Raw genomic sequence first — 26051 nt, forward strand, 5'->3', positions numbered from 1 at the left:
GATGTTCCGGACCCGGCTCAGCGCGACTCTGACCACTTCACCGCACTTATGCTGGCTATTAACACCTGCCAAGCCACCCTGACAGGTAAGATTGACTCTATACAGTCTGATATTGGCCTCCTGCGGAGGGACATGGACAAATTCCGCACCTGTGTGGCGGAGGTTGAACGCCGGGTGGGGGAGGACACTGTTCATGACCATAAAGGCATACTTCACACCCTGAAAGTCAAAGTGAAGGCTCTGGAGTCCAGGGCGGAGGATGCTGAGAATAGGAACAGGCGGAATAATCTCCGGGTGGTTGGCCTACCGGTGGGGGCTGAAGGTCCGGACCCTGCTTCCTTCACTGAGCGGCTGCTGCGCTCCCTCCTCCCTCAGGCACAGTTCTCCCCCTTTTTTGTGGTGGAGAGGGCGCATAGAATGCCGGCAGCCCGTGGCCCCCCGGGATCGCCGCCACGCACGTTTATCTTTCGCCTCCTGAACTTCGGGACAGGGATCTGGTCCTGCGGGAGGCTAGGAAGTTGGATTCCCTGCACTATGAAGCGGCTAAGCTGATGATTTTCCCTGACTACTCTGTAGACACTCAATGTGTACAGTGACATGTTCTGTTTTGCTACAATTTAGTCCTATCAGATAGGCATTGTTCCATGCCGGGAGCTGCGATGCGCTCTGGCGGCCCCCCTCCTCCCCCTCCGCCCTGGTTGGACGCGGGCGATGTGGGCGGTCCTATCACGGCGCATCGGCGTCACGCCATCACTGCCGCACGCGTGACGTCTGTTGACGCCACTGCGCTCGGCACGTGATTCCATCTCGCGCCCCTATATGGGGAGGATTGTTGGCCGCCTTCCGGGATGATGCTTTGTCCGGGAAGCGGCGACTTCCTTCCCACTGCAAGCGTGGACGTGACGCTGGGAGCTCAACCATGACTGACTCGGGTACTTGATTTGGACACTCTCCCCCTTTTTTGTTCACTAGTTTTTCTGGTCTCACTCTCATTATTGGGTCTCTTGGCAGTGGTACTCTTTCTATGTCAATGCCTATTGGTTCCTATGGTACTCCATACCTATCTCCTCTATGTTCACTTTTTCCCTATGCTTATCACCATACCTCTCTGGCAAAGGCCACTTACATCACTGTTTTGGTATCCTACCTTTTTGTAAGAAACCTTCTTTACCTTTCATTCTTCAAGTCACACTACTATAAATGTCACCCTTTTTTGAATACTTATACATATTTTTGTACTCACCCCTACAGATTACTTTGGTGACTGCTAATTTGATACCGCCCCCTTGTTAATACCTTGGCTACACTTCCCCTCTATGAATGTCCTCTTGATGTGCCCCATGTGGTTGCTGGTTGGACTCCCTCAGCTCCCGATGTGGATATGTTGCCCTCTTGACCCAAGCTACATGATGTTCTCTCAGTCTTGCATACTGATTCTACTGCTGTATATATATATATTTTATGATGCACCTGCTCTTGATAAAGTGGTTATGTCCACGAAACGCGTCAAGCTTTTTACCGATGCATCTACTCTACTACGATTTGGATTTAACAATATGTACCCATAGCTACCAAGGAACCTATGTACAAGTCTATTACATCATGTGTTTTCGATATTATGCTCTGTACTGTACCATGATCTGCCAATACTATATGCATGTACTATGCAATTGATGCAATGTTATACAAGTTTATATGTAATAATAAACCCGTTTTGTTTTTTATCAATGTTCTCTAAACAATTATTACCAACTGCATGTCCTCACACTTCATTTAAAGTCCCATTTTCCCCCCTTTTTTTTACCGTCCCCCCATTTTTGTACCTTTTTGTAGGTAGTGGGCCCCAATGTACTGATGTACAATAATTACTGCTATATTACTATGTTTCTACGTTGTTATTATCTCTGTACAAGCCCACTGCCTGATGTATTATATTTATTTATTGTTTTGTTATGATATTCCCCTCATATTCTACTCTGTAGACACGCAAAGGCTCCGCCGCTCCTTTGACCATGTCAATTTGGATCTCCGCAACAAGAAAATCAAGTACAGTATGCTTTTCCCGGCTCGGTTGCGAGTGCAAGATGGGGAGTCGGTCCGCTTCTTTACCTCGCCGGATGAGGCTTCACGATGGATTGAAACCCTCCCTAGGTCCTGAATCACCTTTCTCTGTCTGCCTGTTATTTGCTCATTTGGGATACCTCCTGAGGACTGGTTGTGACCTGAGACTTTTCTTGTTCTTCCTGGACGGCGGTTGTCTGCCCTGTTGGCCCTCCTGTTGATGTCTTCTGGGCCTGTCCTTTGCTATCCTGTCACACTGCCTTAGACCTGGTGTTCCCGGACCTGTTATACATAGTTGCTACACTTTTTGCTGCTGACTGCAATCAAGCTTTGAGCCCCCGGACCGTTCCGGGTGAATTCCTATCCTGCAGGGACCGAGTATCCGAGAATTTTTTCCTTTCTACATGGCGATCCACGTTGGGGCCTGGACTCTGGAACTTGGCCTTACTTCACCCTTCGGGGTGCCACTGTTCTTTCCCCCGTATGGCAGTTGCCATCCTGGTTTGGGGTTCTAAAACGCGCCCAGGTTTGGGGGGTTTGATTTACCTGTTTTTTCTGTTGGGGTTTACTGTGCTGTGTTTTTATTTGTGGGTTACTCTTATGCAACGATGGTCTCCTGGGTCGCTCCTGTCGTCTTGGAGCTGCCCCTTTTTACTGCTTTTTTTGTCCTCTGGTGCTGTGTCCCTTACCCTTCTTTCTCCCCTAATTGATCCTGGGGTGTGAGTGGAGATCCAGACCCCCCTGTGTAGTTGTACTCTCTTGTTATGGCTCCCCTAGTTGTTATGTCCTGGAATGTACGGGGCCTTAACTCTAAATTTAAACGTTCGCTTATGTTTGACTTCCTGAAGAGATACCGCCCACATATTTGCATTCTCCAGGAAACCCACCTGGTGGGCAGCAAACTCCTTGCACTAAAGAAACCATGGGTGGGCTCTCATTACTACTCCACATACTCTTCCTACTCCAGAGGTGTTAGCGTCCTCATCCACAAATCCCTACACTTTGTCCTCCTGGATCTCCACCTAACCCCGGGGGTAAATATGTTGTTATTCATGCAATGTGTGATAGACTAGAAATGGTTATAGCAGGGATCTACAATTCCCCCCCCCCCCCCCCCGGCCGCTATGTCTCTTCTCCATATGCTGACCCGATCCTTGCCCAATACCCCTCTGCCTATGTGCTGTTGGCGGGGGACTTTAACATGCCTCCAATCCCTTCGGCGGACAGGCTGGCGGGCGATCCGGCAGGGGACTCCCCCCTATCCCGTTGGGCTGAAGTGTATGGCCTCTGGGACGTCTGGCGGGTGAAGCACCCCCACGAGCGACAGTTTACCTGCCACTCTGCCACCTATGCTACCCTTTCCCGTATAGACCTCATATTGGTCAGCAACCCCCTCCTGGCACTCGCCCTTGAGGCCTCCATCCTCCCTAGGGGCATCTCGGACCATGCTCCGGTGCTCCTGAGGCTCGGCACAGACACGTCTACTGGGTTCTGCCTTTGGCGACTGTCTCGGTTCTGGGTGTCGGATGAGAGGGTGGCCCCGAGGGTGACGTCTGAGCTCCTGGATTTCTGGGTCCACAACAAGGGCACTGCGGACTCGGCCACAACCTGGGATGCCTTTAAAGCCTATGCTAGGGGCCAGTACCAACTGATTATAGGGAAGGCTCGTAAGGACTCCTCTGTGGAGCTGGAGGATCTGGAGTCCAGGGCCAAGAGACAGGAAGCGGAGTATGTGGCCACCGATGATAGAGAGGTGTATGGTTCCCTGACAGCGACCTATAAAGAAATTGCCCTCCTTCGCACTGCCTCCTGCAAAAAACTGGTGCTCTCCCAGACACAGCGTATCTGAACAGGGTGAACGGATGGGTAGACTGCTGGCATGGCTCTCCAGGGAACGCTCGACCAACGCTCACATAGCGCGCATTAGGGAAGATGACGGCTCTGTCTGTTCCGACCCTAGTCAAATTAATGACCGTTTTGCTGAATTCTATGCCCGGCTCTATGCCTCGAGGGTGGACTATACTGATGCAGAATTGGACTCTTTTCTCTCCCTCGTTGACTTCCCTGAATTGTCTGTCGGCGCTGCGAAAAGCTTGGAGGCCCCCTTTACTCTGAAGGAGGTCCGGACGGTGATTGGCTCCCTGCAGACGTGTAAAACCCCCGGCCCGGACGGCCTTCCATCGGAGTTCTTCAAGGCTAATGAGGATGTTCTCCTGTCCCACTTCTATGGCCTGGTGAATGAGGTGGCTGACTTGGGCGCCCTTCCCCAGTCCATGGCTGAGGTGGTGATTGTGGTGGTGCCTAAGCCCAGCAAAGATCCTGAATTGTGTGGGTCTTATAGACCAATTTCATTACTCAATGTTGATGTCAAGATCTTTGCTAAGCTCCTGGCTAATCGCCTAAATTCAGTGATCCTATCCCTTGTCCACGGAGACCAAACTGGCTTCATCCCGGGCAAGGGCACTGACATCAATCTCTGTCGCCTCTTTACCAACTTGGCATACGCAGGAGATTCTGCTTCTGCGGGTCTTGTAGCCTCTTTAGACGCAGAGAAGGCTTTTGACTCCGTCGAGTGGGGCTTTCTCTGGCGGGTGCTTCGTTGCTTCGGGGTGGGCGCTAACTTTATCGCCTGGATTCAACTCCTTTCCAACAATCCCAAGGCCCGGGTTCGGACGAATGGTATTCTTCTTTCGCCCTCCTTTGGGCTGGGTAGGGGGACCCGTCAGGGATGTCCGCTCTCCCCCTCCCTGTTTGCTTAGGCATTGGAGCCTCTTGCTATTCTGATAAGAGCCCTCCCTTCTATTGCGGGGATCTCGGTGGGTCCCCTCCTGGAAAAGATCTCACTTTACGCTGATGACACTCTTCTTTACCTCCCTGACGCTGGGGACTCTCTCGCTGCGGCCCTTGAGATTATAGATAGGTTCGGTAGATTCTCGGGAGTCCGGATTAACTGGAATAAGTCCCTGCTCTTCTCGCTATCCCCGGTGCCGCCACCCTCTGTGCCCTCCTTTCCATTGTCCTGGGTCACAAAATTTCGTTATCTGGGGATTGAGATACAGAGGGACTTCTCCTCCTTCCTCCCGGATAACCTGTACCCTGTGCTTCAACAACTGGTACTTCGGTGTCAGGACTGGAAGTCTCTCCCACTCTCCCCTGTAGGTAGAATTAATCTTATTAAGATGACCTTTCTTCCTAAGTTCCTGTACATCTTCCGCAATACCCCGGTCCCCATTCCCTTATCCTTCTTTCGTAAACTAGACGCGGTTCTGTCCACTTTTATTTGGTCTGGCTCTGTCCCACGGATAGCGAAACACTCTGCAGCTGCCACTTTCGCAGGGGGGACTGGCGTTGCCCTCGTTCCGCCAGTATTACTGGGCGGCGGTCCTGGTGACAGTGCGATGGTGGTTTGCCCAAACTCGAGGCAGCCAACCTAGGCTCCTATGCGGCGCTCAGTAACCTGGTATATAGAGGCCCTAAGGCACACCCTAATGTGACTGTCCCGATGCGTACCACGGTTCTGGTCTGGAGGCAGGTGTCGGAGGCGGTTTCGGGCACTGGGGATGTCTCCCCCCACACTCCCCTCTGGGGTAACTCCCTCATTTTCATTCCATTCCTGATCCAGCTCTTTGGGCCAGATATGGAATTAAGAAATTGGAACATGTTATGCCGGACGGTACTCTGCGCTCGTTTGATGACCTTAAGTCCACCTTTGCACTTCCCACGTCAATGTTTTTTCGCTTTCTTCAGCTTCGTCATGCATACCTGCAGCAATTTCCCACTCCACCCCAGGTAGCTCCTCATACGATGGAACGCTTTCTTATTACCAAGAATGCCGATAGGCTGCTTTCCTCCATATATCTCAGAATATCAACCCATGACCCTGTAGCCTTGACCCGACTCTTCCGACGCCTGGCGGGGGGACATTCCTTCCTTGTCGTCGGATGACTGGGAGGAAGGCCTGCGGAATTACATTCCACTGGTCATTTCAGCTAGGGATCGTTACACACAACTCCGCTTCCTACATAGAGTGTACTATACCCCGCAAAAGCTAGCCCGGATATATCCCTCTAGGTATGACTGTTGCCCCAAGTGCCAGAAGGCCTTAGACTCTCTTATCCATGTAACTTGGTCTTGCCCTTTGATCCAGGACTTCTGGAGGGTGGTTGTTGGGGAGCTGTCCGCTATGCTGTCCCTGGATGTCCCGTTGGACCCTAATGCCCCATACACACGTGCAGATTATCTGCAGACTTTTGTCCGCAGACTTACCTTTTCTATGTAGTGCAAGGGCCTGCCGGATTGCATACAAATTGAAAGTGTTTAGGTTTGACCTCATATTATATGGTTTTGGTAAGTCTGCAGACAAAAGTCTGCAGATAATCTGCACGTGTGTATGGGGCATAAGGTTCTCCTCCTGGGTATTACCAAATGACCTCCCTACGGGGAAACATGCTAAACTTTGTTTTTTTACGCTGCTTTTTATGCAAGGAAAACTCTACTTGCCAACTGGAAAAAGGCTGATCCCCCCACTGTGTCCCAATGGCGGCAGGTGGTGGATGCGGTCCTTCCCCTATATAAACTGACTTATATGTCCAGAAAATGTCCATCTAAGTTTGATAGGATCTGGGGACCCTGGCTGGATCGCTAGACCTGTTTGGCCCTCTGACCCTTATCCCTGTCTCTCTCTGGCCCCTCTTCCCCTCCCCCCCCTTTCCTTTCTGCTCTTCCCCGATGCCCTCGCTCTACCTACTCGTTGCCTTGTGTGTGCCGCCTATTCACTGCCTCTTCCTTCCCCCCCCTCCTTCTCAGCACTGTGACATGCAATGGTTGTACTACTGATGTATTCGAACTTTGATACGCTTCAGTGACTTGTTGTTTATTACCTTTGTTCCAGCACCTTTTGTTATTGAAACCCCGAAGTTTGTGTTTTGTTTTTGATTGGATGTGCCTTGTTCTGTATGTTCTATGTTTTTCGCATAAATAAAAACTTTTTTTTTTTTTTAACAGAAAAGAAGAAGGACAGGCCCATAGTGTCCTTCCTGGTGCGCTTGCAAATTCCGATTCGGAGCCCACCACTTCTGCGGCGCCCATACCCCCCCCCCAATCCTCCATTCATGCAGATACGGCAGTCCAAATTGCAAGAGCAACTGGTGTTGAGAAGCCCTTCTGTGTCCACGAATACAACCTTAACAAGGGAGGGGGTGGACTTCAAACAACCAGATAATGGTGCCATAGTTCGTTGCCCATAAAGCCAGATGCTGGTACAAGAAAGTGTCTGAATAGTTATTCCAATTGGCTCTACTGAACGCTTATGTGCTATACAAAGAGTCAGTGGATCCTTCCTAAAATTCCAGGAAGAGATCATCACAGCCCTTTAGTATCCAGAAGGTGCTGTGGCCCAAATTCGCAATCCAGATGTAGAGAGCCAGCTGCATAAGAGGCATTTTCCGGATGTCCTTCCTGGTATCCACTACCCAAAGAGGGCCACAAAGATGTTGTGTCTGTAGAAAACGCGGATATAGGCATGACACCCGCTATTTTTGTCCCCACTGTCCTGGCCAACCTGGTCTCTGCATTGGGCACTGTTTCCGTTGCTACCACACACTAGTAGAGTATTAGTATAGAGTACAGCACGGCACAGTATAGGGCACACTTTCGCACTTGGTCTCAAAAGATGTTAGATTGCTTTTGCATTTTGAGAGACTCTAGCCTGGAACGTTTTAAAGTTTTTTTTAGTTACAAAAAAAAAAAAAAAAAACCAAAGCCAAAAATAGTTTTATCGAGTTCATTTTATGCTTTTACTGTACTTTATAATATACTGTTATACTATGTTTTATTCTGTTTTTGATTGTTAACCAGTTTGCTTTGCACTGATTTGTTTATTCTGACAGCAACAGTGTTTGCTCTCAGCATATATGTAAATCAATGATTGCAGCGCTGTAGGAGACGATTTCACCACCGCAGTTTAAGAAAAAAAAAAAAAAAGCATACAAGGCGAAGCATATGGGATGGGAGGGCATCTCCTCTACGCTTCACCAAATGTTTTTTTTTTTAACTTTTCTTGGCAGAGTTTTTTTCATCCACATTGATCGATGCCAATGGAAGAATCTGCTATGTTCTTTTTTTTATAGGCTGAAGGAAAAAATAAAAAACAGAAAACAAACATTGCATGTATGCCCATCATTAGAAGTGGGTGGATGCTGGGAGGGCTAATGGTGGGCATACCACACACTTTCTGGCAGAGATTGCTTAATCCACATTGATCGATGTGAATGGAGGAATCCATTAGGGTCTCTTTAGTTGAGCCCACAGGCAGCATGGAAGAAAAAATAAATAAATCGAACCTCACAATATATGGCCAACAAGGACCAGCAACTGAGTGGTCATACCAGGATGATGCCTGCAGATTTAGGCATCATCTTGGTATTGTATTTTTACAGTCAGTGGTCGGCTATCAAGTAAAAGCAATCCTAGCAGATAATTAGCCGCTAGACTGCTTTTACAATGGCTGTAAATTGTCGATTGCACTCCTCACATCCTATAAGTTTCAGAGGCCATGAAATGCCAAGATAGCACAACCCCCCCCCCCCCCCCCTGCAAAATGACCCCTTTTCAGAAAGTAGACACCCCAAGTTATTTGCCAAGGAGGTATGGTGAATATTTTGCAGCTCTGATTTGTTTTGGAAATTGTATTGTTTTTCTTTTTACAATTTTCAAAACTGACAAAAAGCAAGATCCGTAAAAATACTCGACATGCCTCTCAGCAAATAGCTTAGAGGGTCATTTGCACTGTCTTGGCATTTCATGGTCTCCGAAACTGATAGGTAGGGAGGAGTGAAATCAACAATTTACACCCTTAGAAAGCCTGAAGGCGAAGGCAGTGAGTGGTTTTCAGGATCCTGTAAGAAGCTAGACTGCCAAAAAGTCTCACACATGGGGTATTCCCGTACTCAGGAGAAGCAGCAGAATGTATTTTTGGGTGTAATTCTACATATATCCATGGCATGCATGAGCAATATATCATTTCAATGACAACTGTAAAAAAAAAAAAAAACAATTTTAAACACCCGTGACAAAAAAAAAATGTAATATTCAATGGGCTCAACATACCTCAAAAGCGGTAATTTGGGGGTGGGGGGTTGTACTGCCCTGTCATTTTAGTACTTCAAGAAATGAGATAGTTAAAGTAAAAGCTGCGTAAACTCCAGTATATACAACATAGTTCCTATACGCTATAACTTTTGCACAAACCAATAAATATACGCTTGAGATTTATTTATTTTTTTTAAACAAAGACATGCAGCTAAATACATTTTTGCCTAAATGTATGAGAAAAATTGAGTTTATTGGATATTGGATTTTATATATATATATAAGAAAAGTAGAAAATGTAATTTCTCACAATTTTCGGTCTTTTTTCGTTTATACTGCAAAAAAAAAAAAACTGCAGACATGATCAAATACCACCAATAGAAAGAAAGGGGGGAGGACAGACATTTTGTTTGGGTACAGCATTGCATGACATTGCAATTACCAGTTAAAAAGTCACGCAGTGTCAAATTTCAAAAAATGGCCTCTCCAAACTTTTTTAGGATTATACTGTTCTTCGTAAGTCTTTCTCCGGGTACAGGTTTAATCCAAAATCGGCCGAAGAGAACCATTTTAATCCACCTAGGGTGATGACTGCGTGCATGGAGATAGGAGCTCGGCTTGAAGTGGGTCCTAGAGAAGATGCAACCATTGTCTCCTACCTGTAGTTCTAAATCCAAAAACACAAGGCACACATATCACATGTGAATGTGATACCACAAGGGTTTATAGAACAATGCAACGCAAACCCTTTCAGCTCTTCGTCAGACCCATTCCAGATGAACACATTATGTATCGTGCATACAAGACCAGTTTGACTCCAAAAGGGTTATTGGTCCAGATATACTGAGATTCCCAATAACCCATGAAAAGATTTGCATAACTCGGAGCGAACCTGGCCTTAGAACAGTGCCATTCACCTGCCTGTAATAGTTACCCAAAAAGTAGAAATAGTTATCGGTAAGCAAACTCTATGCTACCATAAACAAAACACTTGCTCATGATGAAAATTTTGGCCCGCTACTAGATAATGTAATATAGCCTGAAGCCCATACTGATGCTGTATTGAAGTGTATAAAGAGGCTACATCGAGCGAGAGCCATCTATACCCATCTTGCCATCCATAGGAAAAGTATATCCAAGGAATGCTCCAAGTCTTTTAAACTCAACATAAACATCAACATAACAGCCCAGATTGCTTAACTGTCAAACCCAGCGATAATAGGTCTACTGGGGGGGGGGGGGGGGGTATTCGTGGAGTCTTTGTGTATGGTAGAAGTGGGGTACCATAGGATGTTTCACATATAGGAACGGATATCATCCTTGGTTAGTATTTTAGCATTTAAAGCTTAAACCAGGAGGGTTTTCAGTACTTCCTTATAGACGCTGGTGGGGTCACAGGGGAGTCCTTCCTAGGTGTTTTTATCCACTAAGCCTATCGGTCTCTTCAATACAAGCCTCTCTTATCCTGTATTACCAGACTACCACCTTTATCAGCTTTCTGATAACCTCCACTCTGTTTATCAAACTAGACAAAAGGAATTCCAATATCCTCTCCTTTAACATACTGCTTGTATTTCTTGCCACTACACAGGGCTCAAAACTCCTATGAGGTGGTCCTAGAGAAGGTAGGGATGAGCCCAATGAGGGTAGAATGTGGATTTGGGCCTAAAATTAGTATATAATACTCCAGTCTCAAAGCAAGGGAACTGGGAATAGTCACCCCCTCATACTCCCCTTTCATATATAGTTCAAGAACCATTAGCATGTCCTCATCCACCCCCTCAGTAGGAGAGGGGGGTGGGAGGGGGTACCAAGTTCCCATCCCCATTAGAAGAGCGTCAAGGGACCCAGCACCAAAATCCCCTGCTGCCGCTACAATGCCATCACCGGGACCAACACTTTTGTTAATACCCAAGGAGCTGAAGCGAGACCAAAGGGTAATGCCACGAATTAATAAAAACGAATAAAACTCCTAGTCCACGGCAAAGCAGAGGAAACTCTGAAGACAACATATATTGGAATATGAAGGTAAGCAGCCTTTGATGTGGGGATGCCACTACTACATGTATGGACTCCATTCGGAACTTCTGTACCCAAACAAATCGGTTCAAAGCCCTCAGGTCCAGGATTGGACGTACCTTGCCTTCCTTCATGGGAACTTTAAACACGAATGGACCACCCATGAGACCCCGCAAAAGAAGAGGGGGGGGGTCATCTTAATGGCCCACCATAGAGGACATAATAGAACATAGCCCTCTTAAGGTGGGCCACCCGCTGTGACAATGGCAGCAAGACTCACTAAAAATTAAGCGTCCCCAGGTTCAAGGGAGGTGCCAAGCTGACGATATGGTCCAGCAGGCCGCAAGCCACGGCCTACATTTTTGTGGGGGCCCAGCCGCAAATAGCACGGGTCCTTAGTCCGACAGATGCTCAAGGGGGGGCGGCAGTTGCAGGCTTCAGCTAGACCCACTGAGGCCGCGGCCTAAATTTTGAGGACACCCTGCTGCCAGGACGCGAGCCCCAGTGGATCCGACCGTCCAGGGCAGGGGAGAGGGAAGGCGGATGCCCACACGGGAGGCAGTGGCTTCAGCCATCCTCAAAGGGGCTGCCTCACATAGGTTCCGCCTAGTAGGCCGCAAAGCCACAGCCTAAATTTTAGGCCAGATCCAGCCACGTGAGGAGTGTTCACACGGATGGTAAAACATATGCTCCCCCAGCCCAACAAATGCTGCAGGGAGCCCAGAGAACATCCCTGCCCTAGTCACCAACCCCAAGGATGGCAGGGACCCTGCTCAACAACCCCCCCCCGCCAATTGTGCCTGGTCAGCATCAGCAGCTCGTCCAGCAGCAACTACAGCCAATCCCCCATAGGAGCATGTGCCCTCACGAGATGTTTAACTCGCAGGCCATCCCCCCATCCAGTGCGGCTATGTCACACCCAACCTAGCGCAGAGCTGAGTCCTGCGAGCGCTCGCTGGCCGGACCGGGAGACCTTAAGGATCTAGAAAAACCAGTCCAGCAGTTGTAGTTCTTACAGGAACAGAAAATAATAAAAAGAAGGAAAAAAAATTCAATTTAAAAGTGAAGAAGTGACCCCGCAGGCGCAATGAGCAAAGGTGGCTCCTCTATCCCAGCGGATCGTCAAAGAATTCAGCCGCATGAAGAAACAAGATAGCATCCTCGAAACACAGAAGCGGTGCAGCTGCAGGGGGATCATCCGAAACCTGGCACATCTGCAGCTGAGAAATGGGGTAAGCTTACTCTAGAACAAGTAAATGCCCAGCGTTTGGAGGCGATCATGACGAGCAACACATCCCCCACAGGCAAAATGGAGGAAATGCCGACATAGGCCTCATGTGGCATGATATGCAGAGGGTCAGGGAAAGAGTGGCGGTGACTAAGCAGACAATATACTCCATAGATGTCCTTCCTGGCTCGGCTAAGATTTGATGGCAGATGTGTGCTTTTTCAACACCCCAGATGCAGCCCAAGAGTGGTTCAATGTGAAAGGGCGTTCACCATAAGCTTGAAGAAAAGGGGGCTTCTCCTGGAACCCTAATTACCTGTAGGGTTTTCACTTCAATTCCCCATGTGTAGCTCATGGAGCGACTTTTATCTAAAAGTTATTTCTTCACCATCTCATACAAGTGTGTGCCTTTGCTGTATCAACGGCAAAAGTTAGGGGATTTTTATCCCCACAGTTTGGAGCATCAACCTACTATGCAGCATTAAAACAGAATAACTCTGACCCTGTTTCTACATTGCTTCCTTAAATGTCATGTCTTTTTAAGTTACAGACTTATTACCACCAAACTTTGTGTATTGCTGCCCTCTTCTAATCTTGGAACTCTTTCCTCCTAAACCATCTTACGAGGGTTCAACTTGAGATTTCTGGTAAACATTCACGTCCTCCGTCGTTGGCTCTGTCTCTACCTACTACACAGAAGTCTGGAACTATTTCTTAACTTTTTACTAGCAATGTGGCATATATTTCAATAGGAGAGCCTTGAGATGGCTGAACCCAAGTATTGCCCTCATGTGTGGATGCAGTGTGTGGGGGTAATGCCCCGTTGAACATGTCATTATATGCTAAACCAGTTACTGTCAGTTATAGTTTGGCAACTGGCCTGGTAATTAAGGTCGCCTGCCTAATTGTTTACCGGTAAATACATAATTTCACAGTTATGCAGTTTATCACTTTGAATTTGAAGTCTGCTTTGCTCCCTGAATTTTTGAAGATGTTTTATCGAATGTATGATGGCTAGCAGTAGTAATTTCTTGCATTGGAATGTGAGGGGGGATGGGTTCACCACAAATGCTCCCAGGTATTCACCACAATTCTGAAATTTAACGCACACTTAATGAGTTTGCAGGAAATGCACCTCATTCCTGATCATGTAGATTACCTTAGGAACCCATGGGTGCAATGGTCGGGTCACTTATGCCACTCCTGCTACTCTAGGGGGGCTGTCTGTTTTTGTGCACCGTTTAATCCCCTGGTGTGTGTGCGCGGCTAAAAATGGACCCTCATGGAAGGTTTGTCTCTGTACGTGCCCTGCTGCATGCACTTCCATTCTATATTTTAGGTTTCTATAATCCCCCGCCTGCTAATCTACACGTAATTAAAGAGGCAATGGAGTTTTGCTGCCATGTAGCCAGAAGCCTATGTTGTGTGTTTGGAGGATTTCAATCTTTCTAAACTGAGAATGGATAGACATGGTGACCTATTCACCTCACAGCTCCAGTCCCCGTCTGCTTTTGGCTCCCAGATTGCTGAGTTTTGTTGGAATGACTTGTGGAAAATTTTTAACCCCCACACTAGGGTATACTACTGGTCTATTCCCAGTAGGTGGTACCTCTCGCGGATTGACTTGGCACTGGGTAATGATAAACTTCTTACCAAATTGTCCTCCATGACCGGATCCCAGACCAATTATCTATTTCTAGAGGCTCACAGTTCTGGGATACTTTGAAGACTTACCTAAGGGGGGCCCTTAAATCCACTATTTCATATATTAAAATGTGCTTTCTGACAAGATGAAGAACTGGAAAATAAATATCAATTGGCCGAAGCAAACTATTTAGAATCCCCCTCCACCTCAAATCGTATTTGCTGGGAATGCATGTCTCACATGCATGCGGATCAAGCATCTGACAATGCCAAGAGGAAAACCTTTTATACTCAGAAGAATTTTGAATTTGGAAACTAGACCAGTCAGTGGCTGGCCCATATGGCGAGACAACAAGTGAATCATGGTTGTAACTAAAATTGTGCACCCAGATGGTACGGAGGCCCGCATAGCTGGGGATATACTTACCTGCTTTCATGAATACCTAAACTATCACATACACTAGCCAGGAAAAAAATAAAAAATAAAAAAAACGATGACTACCTCTCAGATCTGCTGTTCCCTACACTGACCCAGGTACAGAGGGCAGAATAAGAGGCAGATATAATGGAGAAGAGCAGGGAGGCGGTGGCGTCTATGGGAAGGGGGAAGGCAAGGTGTCTGGATGGTCTGCCCCTTGAGATACTGTAGATATCCTTTCCCCTATCCTGACATATTCTGCAGCTTTCAAGGAGGGGAGACGGTCACCATCTATGTATTCTGCCACTGTGGTCCTCGTGCCTTAGCCTGATGAAGATCCAACTGACTGTGCATCTTATCGTCCAATTTCTCTATTAAGTATAGACTATAAAATTGGCTGCACTGCGTTCCTTTGGCTTTGGTATTAGGTTTCAAAAATGGGTCTCCATTCTTTACAGGGAACCCCACCTCCCATATTTTAGTTAAATAATTGACTGTCCCAATCCATAGGGGAACCAGGAAGGAATGTCCTTTATACCCTTTATTTGCAGTGGCTGTTAAGACCCTGGCACTGAGATGTCGTCAGTCTCCTCTCCTAAAGAGCATTACTATGGGCGATAGGTCTTTATGCAGATGACCTTATTCTGCATTTGCAGGACACCTCCACTTCACTAGGACTAGCAATGCAGATAATTGATGGTTTTGGCACACTCAGGCCTTAAAATTGACAGAAGTCGGCACTGATGCCTTTTGTGGCCCCACTTCTGCCCCTTGGTGACTCTCTTCCCCCCCCCCCCTCCCCCAAGCCCCCTCCGCATGGTGTTATTCAAATACTTGGGATTATTACACTACCCCCCTTGGACACTATAAAGGCAAATTTAGAACCATTACTCCAGGCGATTAAACTCAAACATAGTATATGTACTAGGCTCCCTCTACTCGTGGCAGGAAGAATTAATCTCAAAGATGATTTTATTACCCAAGTGTTTATATGTGACATCCCATACCTATCTCAGTGCCTAAATAGTTTAAAATCTTGGATAGGACATTTGTCTCCATTATCTGAACTAATGCTAGATGTAAACGTAAACTCTCTACCTTACAACGCCCTAAAGCCAAGGTGGGTATGGCATTGCCTAATTTATATCACTACCTGGCTGGACAACTGCGCCACTTGACCGACTGGTTGGTTCCGGCCACCCCATCAGTGGTTGAGTCCTACCTTGCTTATGTACTCAAACATTTGTTGGCAGCACTGGAGGCTCCTGCAAAAAACACTGGGCAAGCGTCTTATGCCACTACTGACCTTGGCCCGCACAGTGTGGAAGGAGGCCAAAAAGATTGCAGATTTTCAAGACCTTAATACAGCTTTGCCACTTTGGCATAACCAAATGTTCCCCCATCCCACTATTTATAGATTTTCATTTCTGAGAAGAAATAAAAAGAAGGAATAACTTTAGGGGATGTATAGGATGGAAATGTTTTAGCTTCTTTTCAAACATTTTAGGGAAAATGTGAACTTCCCCGAACCACCTTCTATAGATATCTCCAACTTCATCATGTAATCCACACCCAGATTGCGGCCCATGACATCTGTTGAAAGGCATTCTGCAGTCTCAGGTGCCTTATTTCAACTATACATATACATTTTTTATCCATTACAATTAACAAAACACTTGGCAGTCCGCACTAAATGACAACTTATTCCCGATCTGTCCGACGAGGACTGGGGGGGGCCCTAATAAACTGATTCACTTATATATGTTACATCAATCCAGGGAAAGGAGGAACCTGACCCTTCAATAAACAAGCCTGCCTAATCCATCTGGATATAGTCGCAGCAGATGCAGCCAAACCTTTAAGAGATCCCTCAGGAAGGACAAAAAGAGCATCGGATTTTCTAAAAGACTCAGTGACCGTCAGGTAAACCCTGATCGCCCAAACCACATCCAGAGAGTGCAAAGCAATTTCCTTGGGATGCTTAGGACAAAGTAAAGGCAACACATTGTCTTAATTTAGATGAAAATCAGACACCACCTTAGGAAGAAAAGACAGATTAGGTCAGAGTACCACTTAATCTCTGTGGACCACCAAATAAAGCGGACAGGACAGCACCGCCAATTCAGACACTCTGCGGGCAGAGTAATTGCCACCAGAAAAGCGACCTTCTGGGATAAAAAAAGCAGAGAAATCTCCCTAATGTTCTCAAAAAGGAAGCTTTTCAAGAACAGACAAAACCAGATTGAGAGCCCATGGAGGCAACGGGGATCTCGGGGGGGGGGGGGGATCTCCTCGCACTCCCTGAAAAAATGTGCGAATCAAGGCATTAGCAGCCAACGGACGTTGATAGTAAATAGCCAAGGCTGACACTTGTCCAAGGCCAACCGCTGCTCAACACTTTTTTGTAAAAAGGCCAAAACCCTGGCTATAGAAAACAAGCGAGTGTGCAGCTCCAGCGATTAACACCATGAAATGTACGATTTCCACGTACGATGATAAATCTTTCTAGAAGTTGCCTTCTTAGCCTTCAACAGGATAGGGAATCACAGATTCAGAGAGACCCCTATCTCTCAACACCTGCCCTTCAACAGCCATGCCATTAAAGCCAGTGACCGTAAAGCAGGATGGAAGATCAGTCCCTGGGACAGCAGATCCTCCCTCAGAGGAGTCTCCACAGAGGATTGGCGACCAATTTTACTAGGTCTGCGTATCAAGACAGACGAGGCCAGTCTGGGGCCACCAGAACGACCAGATACTGGCTCCAAGGAGCCACCAAGGTGTCTGTGGCATCGGCCAGAGGATCCCAAGACCTGGCCACAAACCTCTGGACTTTTTTGTTGAAGCGAGAAGCAAACAGGTCTACCTCCGGAGTTCCCCATCCACAGGCACTATAGTAGATTTGTTCAACTTGGATACAGGATGATCCACCTTAGGCAGTACCGGCCAACGGTTTGAAACCGTCTCGGCAAAGGGATAACTGCATTTAAAGCGCTTAAGCACTTCTAGCAAGTGCTTGATGCGCCGCCATTGTACATTAACAATTTCATTAAAATTCTCGGGACAAGGGAAAACCTTTCCCGATTTTTGGGTTTTGCGGGAGCCAAAGGACACCCGTGTCCCTGCTGGTGTGGGGCTTATATGCCATTTTTTAATTTTCCCTTACTGAAACTATCAGGGCTTCCACCAAAGCACGTTCCTGCACTGCAGCTGAAGAGGACAGGTTCTCTTCACCATTCGATAGCGATCCCTCAAGGAGGGGGCGGGGCATCGATAGCAACCATATCAGTCTCTGAATCAGAGGACCCCACCGATGACGGTGAAGGCAGCAGCCATTTTCAGCTTTTAACCTTTTTCATCACAAAATCGACCATGGCCGCCAGGCTTTTCAGTGCTGCTGAAATCGCAGCCAGCGACTGCGATCCAGAGGGTCCAGTAGTCGCACTAAGTGGGTCTGAGGGTGAAACCACTGCCTGGGACTCCATAATTAGTTCAAAATAAAAACGTGTACTGTCCCTTTAATAACCCTGACCGCGATCCCCACCGCCGATCACCGCGGTTTGCGGAGTCCCCCTTAAACATATGCAAACAGAGTGCGCAGGGATATGCCCACATAGACCCCAGTACTTTACCACCTCTCTGAGAAATCTCCACTCCAGAGCCAATCTGAGCAGCAGGAAAGTGAAAGTCACAGGATATGACATCAGTCTGGATAGAATGTGAAAGGTCATGCTGCCTGTGTAGCTCCAAAGAGCTACACAAAAATGGCTGCCAATGCTAGTCTATGGGAAGCACAGGGAAAATGGCTGCGCCATGCAAGTAAATAGGGAGAAATTCTCCTATGCCCACAATAAAAATGGCAGCCCCCCTCCCCATGTGGCAAATCCTATATAGGAATGACAAAACGTCAGCTCAAAATAAGAATGAATGAACATATAACTAGTATGAAAAAGGATGACGACAAAACCATACCCCTATGTTTCCTTGAATGTCACAATGGGGACCCTAATGGACTTAGGGTCAGAGGAGGAATCTATGCCCCAAAACTTCCAGCGCAGAGGGGGACTATGACAAAATTCTCCTCCAGAAGGAAAAACTCTGGATTTACAAAATGGGCTCTTTAGTCCTGAAGGGTTTAAATACCGAGTTTAGCCTGTAACCCTTTCTGGAACAGTAAAATATTCTATTTGGGTTATATTATGTATACTTAAAGAGTTCTGTTATTACTCCCCTAGTCCCAAGAATCCTGAATTTTTGGTCCTCGTACCTTCCGCCCCTCCCCTTTCCCCTCCCCCTTTCCCTCTTCCCTTGGCATTCCATCCGGGACCTGTAGAATTCTTTCCACACCCTGGGAAAATTCTGGTATAATTTGAATACAGAAAGTAACAGTAGAACATGCCAAAGTTGGTAAAATTAGATGGTCAAGCCTATGAGTAGGATATTTCTTTTACCCGCTCGAGTTGACTTTGGGAAGATGTTGATTTCCCTAGGCCCCACTTCATTGTTCCCCTGTCAGCTGATGTTTTTGAGGGATATCCAGGGAGGAAGCTATTATTCCCCCCCCCCCCTTTTTTCTAAGCTTAAATATCTGTTTATAATTCAATATAGGAATAAGAAAGCTATACAGAATGATGGGGGGGATACAATTTTGTAACTGATGTTGTACTTTTGCGGCCAACCAATATGTACGGACGGTACTCTGGGGGTCAATGAGACACTTATTGGGCCCCCTAGTTGGGGTCATTGGTCTGGAATGTGACCAGTGTTATTTATATCTCCTGTATTTGATATTTTATTATTCTTCTTTAACATTTTTCACAATGACACAGTTTGTCTGGTGTCTGCACTTGGATGTGAATGCTGGGGTCTGTTCAAGTTTTTTGCTCACTGAGGGCATCTTGTGGCCAATTTGTGGAAATGCATTACTAATTTGCTGAAAAATAAAGGTGTACTTAATTAAGGTGCATATATAAAAGAAGCCCCAAGGAACACTGATATGATGAAATCAGCGTCTATTGGCTGGTGAAATGCGTCATCTTCACAGCACCAATTAGGGATACCGGCGTCCGTAAGCCTATCTGCTTGAGCAGGAGAATCGTCAAGGAAGTCACGCTGAAGTGACGGCTTGCCGCACGGCCCTCCCACACACGCTCAGTAGAAGTGCAGGAGGTAGCTGGAAGCCTCCAAGCGAGGCAAGGACACCGTAGCTTTGCAGACCAACGCCGAACACCTGGATCCCGTGAGTACAGCCCCAGGAGGACGTGACAGACCGGATAAACCTTAGGAGGTATTGGGCTTTATACATGGATCACACGGAGAACTCTGCTACAATACTAAACAGCTGCACAATAAAACCTCCACGCTACCAGCCCATCTAAATGACTCCATTAACGCTGGACTGTGCTCTTCAGGTTTTCAGTTGATATTGCCTGAATTCTATCATAGGGACTATTCCCTGGGCAACTTACCTGGAATATGGGTCCATACACTGCACTGACTCTCTGAATGCTGTGGATCCATTTTGGCCCAATTACTCAGCCTTGTGAAATACAATAACCATCAGGGATTGTGTCCTGTCATGAAATTATGAAAAGTGGAGGTCCACAAGTATATTTTGATCCATTCACAGGTCTGGGGGATTGTCAGGTTGGTCGCTGCAGCCATCCCTGTTTGTTTTTACGTATATGTTTTTTATTATTTGGTGAATGTTTTTGGGAGTCTATGAATGCCTCTTTTTTTCAATAAAGTATTTTTCTGATTATTTTGTGTCCTTAGTTGACCTCTGTCTGAGGGGGAACTCTGTCTCCTCTATTTTTGCTTATTCAGTAATTTTCCACGGAGGAAGAATTGGAATGCTTTAGGAACATTATTAACCACTTCCATACAGAGCAGTTTGACACCCTTCCTGCCCAGACCAATTTTCAGCTTTCAGCACTCTCACACTTTGAATGACAATTGCTCAGTCATGCTACACTGTAACCAAACAACATTTTTATCATTTTTTTCACACAAATAGAGCTTTCTTTTGGTGGTATTTGATCACAACTGGGTTTTTTTTTTTTTCGTGATATATGCAAAAAAAGAGCAAAAATTTTGAAAAAAAAAAACACTTTTTTAGTTTCAATTATGAAATTTTGCAAAAAATAAATTTTTCTTCATACATTTGGGCCAAAATGTATACTGCTACATGTCTCTGGTAAAATTAACCCAAATTAGTGTATATTATTTAGTCTGTGTGAAAGTTATTGAGTCTAGAAGCTATGGTACCAATTACTGAAAATTGATCACACCAGATGTACTGACAGCCTATCTCCTTTCTTGAGGCCCTGAAATGTCAGGACAGTACAAATACCGACCAAATGACCCCTTTTTGTAAAGTAGACAGTCCAAGGTATTTAGTAAGAGGCATGGTGAGTTTTTTGAAGTTGTAATTTTTTCCCACAATTCTTGGGAAAATTAAGAAAAAAAAATTTTTTTTCTTTTTTTTCCCCACAAAGTTGTCAATTTATAAGCTATTTCTAACACATAGCATGTACACAGCAAAAATTACACCCAAAAATACATTCTGCTACTCCTTCCGAGTATGGTGATACCACATGTGTGAGACCTTTACACAGCCTGGCCACAAAAAGAGACTCCACGTCCAAGAAGCACATTCAGGCGTTCTAGGAGCATAAATACACATAAAACTTTCTTACTACCTATCACACTTTTCAAGGCCCTAGAGCACCAATACAATGGAAAAGTCCACAAAATGACCCCATTTTGGAAAGCAAACACTCCAACGTATATTCTATGAGGCATTATGGGTCGTTTGAACATATCATTTTTTTCCACAGGTTTTTGGAAAATGTGGGAAAAAAAATTAACTTTTTTTTTTTTACACAAAGTTGTCAATTTATAGGATATTCCTAACACATAGCATGTACACAGCAAAAATGACACCCCAAAATACATTCTGCCACTCCTCCTGAGTATGGCAATACCACATGTGTGAGACTTTTTCACAGCCTAGCCATATAGAGGGGCCTAACATCCAAGGAGCATCATCATGCATCCTAGCCACTTGCCTAGGCCTATTTTTGACATTTGGTGTTTACAAGCTAAAATCAGTTGTTTTGCTAGAAAACTGCTTAGAACCCCCAAACATTATATATTTTTTTTTAGCAGAGACCCTAGAGAATAAAATGGAGATTATTGCAATATTTTTTTATCACACCGTATTTGCGTAGCGGTCTTCCAAACGCAATTTTTTTGGAAAAAATTATTTTTAATTAAAAAATAAGAAACCAGTAAAGTTAGCCCAATTTTTTTCCATAATGTGAAAGATAATGTTACGCCGAGTAAATAGATACCCAACATGCCATGTTTCAAAATTGCGCACGCTCACGGAATGGTGACAAACTTTGGTACTTAAAAATCCCCATAGGCGACAATTTAAAAATTTCTACAGGTTGCCATCTTTGAGTTATAGAGGAGGTCTAGGGCTCAAATTATTCCCCTTGCTCTAACGATCGCGGCGATACCTCACATGTGTGGTTTGAACACTGTTTACATATGTGGGCGGGGTTTCTGTACGCATTCGCTTCTGCGCGCGAGCTAACGGGGACAGGGCGCTTTAATTTTTTTTTTTTTACTATTTATTTTATTTATTATTTTTTATTTTTACACCGTTTAAAAAAAAAAAAAAATTGATCATTTTTATTTCTATTAAAAGAAATGTAAATATTCCTCGTAATAGAAATAGGCACGACAGGACCTCTTTTTTGTGAGATCTGGGGTCAAAAAGTCCTCAGATCTCACAAGTACACTAAAAGATAGAAAAAAAAAAAAAAAAAGACCTTTAAACCGGTTGCTAGGCAACAACATTTTCCATAGCTCCGGTCCTCCAAGACCATAGAGTCAAGTGAGGGCAAGCTTGCCCTCACTCGACATCCTGTCTGAGGATTCGGGACCGGATCGGTTTCCCCGCTGCCGGCGGGTCCGGTAAGCGGGGAAAAGGACCGGAACGCGTCGGGAGGGGGGGGCCTCTTCCGCCATCCCGGAAGGGTGATCCCACGGCGAATCCGCCGCTGGGACCACCCTTATCGGAAAGCCAACCGTCCACCGTTTAAAAAAATACCAGGGTTATGGCAGCTATCTGCTTCCATAATACCGGTATTTAGGTTTAAACGGAGGACGTATATAAACCTTTTTGGACTTGGACATGGTGGCTGTATGAAGGGTGACAGGTACTCGGGTACTTTGTTGGGCAGGTGACAGGTACTCTGGTACTGATGAGCAGGTGGCAGGTACTCGAGTACTCCGATAGGCAGGTGACAGGTACTCGGGTACTCTGATGGGCAGGTGACAGGCAGGTTATAGGTACTGATGAGTAGTACTCACTGACTGATAGGTGATAGGTGATACTGTACTGATGGGTACTGATGATCAGTACTGATACGTGATAGGTACTGATGAGTACTGATGAGTAGTGATGGGTACTGATGAGCAGGCGGCAAGTACTTGGGTACTTCAGGCGTCAGGTACTCTGATGAGCAGGTGGAAGGTACTCGGGGTACTCTGATGGGTAGGTGACAGGTACTCAGGTACTCTGATGACGGGTACTCCGTTGACAGGTACTCAAAGTACCCGAGTACCTGTCATCAGAGTACCCGAGTACCTGTCATCAGAGTACCCGAGTACCCGTCATCAGAGTACCCGAGTACCCGTCATCAGAGTACCCGAGTACCCGTCATCAGAGTACCCGAGTACCTGTCATCAGAGTATCCGAGTACCTGTCATCAGAGTACCCGAGTACCTGTCATCAGAGTACCCGAGTACCCGTCATCAGAGTACCTGAGTACCCGTCATCAGAGTACCTGAGTACCCGTCATCAGAGTACCCAAGTACCTGTCATCAGAGTACCCGTCAGAGTACCCGAGTACCTGTCATCAGAGTACCCGAGTACCTGTCATCAGAGTACCCGAGTACCTGTCATCAGAGTACCCGAGTACCTGTCACCAGCCCATCAGAGTACCCAAGTACCTGTCATCTGAGTACCTGATGGGCTGGTGACAGGTACTCGGGTACTTTGATGGGCTAGTGACAGGTGCTCTTTATTGGGGGGGGGGGGCAATCAGTGTGTTTAGGGTGCACTGTAGTTGGTAACTAGCTGTTACCACACTCTCTTCCTCACACAGGATCAGTGTGTGAGGAGGAGAACACGGTGACAGCTAGTTACCGTGTTCTCTGTTGACATTTGTGACCGGCTGTGATTGGACACAGCCGGTCACGTGGTAAAGAGCCAATTTCATTGGCTCTTTACCTAGATCGGGGATCGACTCTGTCCGAGCCTCGTCCCCGATCGCTGCTCTGCGCGCCCCCGGGGGCGCGCATTGCAGAGAGAACGAGCGGCTCGTGCTGGAGCCGCTCATGTGATCGGCTGTGATTGACACAGCCGATCACGTGGTAAACAGCCAATTTCTATTGGCTGTTTACCTTGATCAGGGATGGGCTATGTCCGAGGGACGAGCCTCATCCCTGATCGCGCCGCCGGGGGCGCGCAGTAGCAGCTAGAACGGGCCGACGTCATATGACGGCGGCCCGGATCTAGACAACCACTTTGCCGACGTCATTTTACATGACTCGGTATGGAAGTGGTTAAACAAATGCATCTCACAGTGCATTCCTATGGGAAATAAATTTAGAAGAGACAAAGCAAAACCTGGCAGGCTAAACCGTAATGTTAAAAAAACGTATTAAAAAAGGGGAAAAAATTGGCCTTCAAGAATTATAAATCAAAGGGCACAGTATCGGCTTTCAAGCAATACAAGGAGGCAAATAAATGTAAATTCGAAATCAAAATGGCTAAAAACAACTTTGAGAGACAAATAGCGGAGGATAGTAAAAAGAACCCAAAGAAATTCTTTAAATATATCAACAGCAAAAAAACTAGGGCAGAGCATATTGCACACATAATTAACGATGATGGGAGGATGGTTACAGAGGACACTGAAAAGGCAACCGTGCTGAACGCCTATTTCTCGTCAGTTTTTACTCAGGAAAAGGAGGGGTACACTGACCATGACTGTATGGTTAGTAGTAATACACAGGACTTGCCGCTATGGCTAACAGAGGGTGAAATCAGGGAAAGGCTGGATAAAATTAAACACAAATAAATCACCAGGCCCGGATGGCGTACATCCGAGAGTACTCAAAGAACTTAGTAAGTCTATATCTAGACCACTGTTCCTGATCTTTGCTGACAGTATTAGGAGATGTACCAGGGGATTGGAGGAAAGCTAACGTGATTCCGATATTCAAAAAAGGGCAGAGGCATATCCCGGGAAATTATAGGCCTGTCAGTCTGACATCGATAGTATGTAAACTTCTGGAGGGGATGATAAGGGACTATATCGTAGAGTTTGCTAAAGACAACATCAGCAGTAACCAGCATGGGTTTACATATGTCAAATTGTTCTTGTCAAACCAATCTCCTAACATTCTACGAGGAGGTGAGCTGTGAGCTAGATAGGGGCAGACCAGTGGATGTGGTGTACCTGGATTTCGCTTAGGCATTTGCTACAGTTCCCTAAAAGCGCTTAATTCATAAAATAAGGTCTGCAGGCATCGACTGCAAGATTTGCTCTTGGATATGGAACTGGCTAAAAGGGTGGTAATAAATAGCGCATACTCAGACTGGTCTGAGGTGGTAAGTGGGGTCCCCCAAGGCTCAGTCCTGGGACCAACCCTGTTCAATTTATTCATAAATAGCATTGAAGACGGGATCAGTAGCTCTATATCAGTTTTTGCAGACACAAAATTGGGCAGGGCAATAACTGCACAGCATGAAGCAGATATCCTACAGAATGACCTGGACAAAATAACAGAGTGGGCAAATGAGGTTTAACGTGGAGAAGTGTAAGGTTTTGCACTTGGGGACTAAAAACATAAAAGCACAATACACTTTAGAGGGGGAACCTTTTAGGGAATCAAAAATGGAGAAGGATCTGGGAGTCCTGGTAGAGGATAGACTAGGCAATAGCATGCAATGTCAAGCAGCAGCTGCCAAAGCCAGCAGAATATTAGCATGCATAAAGAAAGGGATGTATTCCAGAGATGAAAACTATAATCCTACCACTTTATAAAACTCAGATCCGACCACATCTGGAGTATTCTGTCCAGTTCTGGTCGCCGGTCCTCAGGAGGGATGTGTTGGAGCTGGAGAAGGTCCAGAGAAGGGCAACTAAACTAATTAGGGGATTGGAGGACCTTAATTATGAAGAGCGTCTGCAATCGCTTGATTTATTCTCCCTGGAGAAGAGACGCCTGAAAGGGGACATGATCGCAATTTATAAATATCTCAATGGTGATCTCAGCATAGAAAAAAAGCTATTCAGTCGGAAGGACTGCATGAGGACTAGAGGGCATACAATGCATCCGGAGAAGCGTTTTAACCTCAGGCAGCGAGGGGGGTTCTTTACTGTTAGAGCTACAAGATTGTGGAATTCTCTACCATAAGAGGTGGCTTCTGCGGGAAGTATGGTGGCTTTCAAAAGACTCTTAGACGTACATCTCAAGAATCAGAACATTCAGGGGTATGCAAGATGATTA

At 46.1% G+C, this 26051-nt stretch overlaps 1 protein-coding gene across 1 annotated transcript in view; it reads right to left on the minus strand.

Moving 5' to 3' along the window:
• Positions 1-26051, minus strand: part of RAD51 (RAD51 recombinase) — a 72534-nt gene that overhangs the window by 45619 nt on the left and 864 nt on the right. The window lies entirely within an intron of this gene.

The sequence above is a fragment of the Pelophylax lessonae genome (genome assembly GCF_965119305.1).
Source record: "Pelophylax lessonae genome assembly, chromosome: 13".
In the NCBI taxonomy this organism is placed as follows: Eukaryota; Metazoa; Chordata; class Amphibia; order Anura; family Ranidae; genus Pelophylax; species Pelophylax lessonae.